We start from the raw sequence: 1,978 nt of genomic DNA, 5'->3' as shown, positions 1-1,978 counted from the left end.
TGTGTGTGTGTGTGTGACTGCATAATAGCTAGGGTTGTGTATCATTTGGATTTTAGCGATTCTGATTCTTAATATTCTTGATTCAGATTCTGAAATTGGTTCAACTTTGTCACCCAGCGGAGCATGGCGGGTTTATTACAGTAAGCTCAAGGCGGAGAGCGGGAAAAAAAGGCTGACAAAGCAGCACCCGAACACCAGGTAACACAAACAACAATAGAGACCACCCGCCCATCCTACAGTGACAGTCAGAAGGCTATCACGAGAAAAGACATGGAATTCATAAGGCTGGACAACTAGCCACTCAGTGTGTTAATTAATTCACATAATGGTATGTAATTATTACATTGCATATTTCAGCTGTCCTTCTAGACTTACTGTAAGCAGCACGTTAGCATTGCCAACAAACGATTTCCCCCTTTTCCCACTGGTACACTTGCATTTTATGTCTCAGGTTTTCTTGGAAATATAAGTATCCAAGTATGAATCATTTTTATTATGGTGTAGACAATAATAAGCACTATGGCTGTACAGACAAGGTGTTTTAGGAAAATACCCAGATGCCAGGAAAGAGTTCCAGCCTTTGTCTAACAAATCAGCCATAAATGTTTGGACAGCAGTCACACAGGGGAGAGGTCAAACTTGGAAAAACAGGCAGTCAGTCAATGAACAGACATTCTTCAGTCCGTATCACCATGAAACTCCTAGTACAACTGTAAACAACACGTAGAGACTTAAAACATTCCACCATTTGTCAATCTTGTTTTCATTTTAGCGATGACTGTGATACTAAGTACTGTTTAAGTCCGACAGCAGAGGCTAAAAATGTACAATTAATTCATGACAGCAGGGAATTTCAAACTAATGGAAACTACAGATGCTCTTTTCCTAGATTGTAGATGCCACTAGCAATGGTGTGCAATATGAAGTCCTCTTGTGTTCTTATTGTAATTAGGCATCATACACCAGGAAGACCTTAAAACCTTGGCCTCCACAGACCTCGAGAGATAAAAATAAAACAGAGAATTGTGTCCTCTAGCTCAGACTTAAAGGAGGCAACCCAGAGAGAGGAGCTGCAGAGCTGCATGTCACCTGATAGTTCAGCTTGAGGAAAAGGATTTAATAAAACATATTCTGCTCCAAAAATAGCAAAAGGCTTTGACATCTGGCAAGGGCATCATTGCCAAAGCAAAGAAGACCGTGCTCATGCACAGAGTTTATGCAATGGTAAGAACGAATCGGCCATTAATCATAAGGATGGTGGTTAAATCTCAGGATCCTCCTTCTGCCTCTTGTCAAATTGTCTTTTAGCAAGACAGTGGAAACCAAATCTATGCTTCTGGGAAACTATGTAAGTCACACTGGACAAAAGCATCAGCTGAACGGATGGCATTGCTTTAAAATTGGTAACTGCAATATTAGCTTTCTGTAATATATTTGTTGTCTCCAAACCAAAGCTGAGATAACCCTGATGACATCATTATGACATCATCAGGTTTAGCCACGGAAGATATTATTACTACAGAAAGATTTTAACGTGTAAATGGATGGAGTGCCTCTTTAATTTTAAAGTTTTTTATTCTGAGACATTGTTCCCGTGGGATTCTATGTAAATGTCAGAAAAACTTGCAAGTTGCATTGATTTAATGCTCAATTGAGACACAGATACATAATCTGTAATAATAGTTGTCCTGTTTCTAACATTGTGTAGTGCAAGCACATGTCTTTTAACCCCTCGGTATATTTTGTTAGTACTAAGGTACAAAGAGATACTAGTTTCTGTTTCTATTTAGTGTAGTATCAAAAATCACTTTGTAGAGAGCACAGTACTGAATAATACCCCTTACTTTAAAAGCAGTGCTGTCAGTTAAACGCGTTTTTACTGGCGTTAACACAAACCCCTTTTAACGGCATCAATTCTTTTATTGCAAGATTAACGTTCTTTTTGGTCTAGCAAACTTTGTAGTTTTTTTCACATGCT

General features: G+C 38.7%; 1 protein-coding gene across 4 annotated transcripts in view; it reads right to left on the bottom strand.

The window, feature by feature from the left end:
* The window catches only part of tpst1 (tyrosylprotein sulfotransferase 1), a 46,790-nt gene that overhangs the window by 16,587 nt on the left and 28,225 nt on the right, over positions 1 to 1,978 (bottom strand). The window lies entirely within an intron of this gene.

This window comes from Etheostoma spectabile, chromosome 3 (assembly GCF_008692095.1).
Source record: "Etheostoma spectabile isolate EspeVRDwgs_2016 chromosome 3, UIUC_Espe_1.0, whole genome shotgun sequence".
NCBI classification, from domain to species: Eukaryota; Metazoa; Chordata; class Actinopteri; order Perciformes; family Percidae; genus Etheostoma; species Etheostoma spectabile.
Note: the sequence above shows the minus strand (reverse complement) of the source record. Positions and strands in the feature narration are given on the sequence as shown.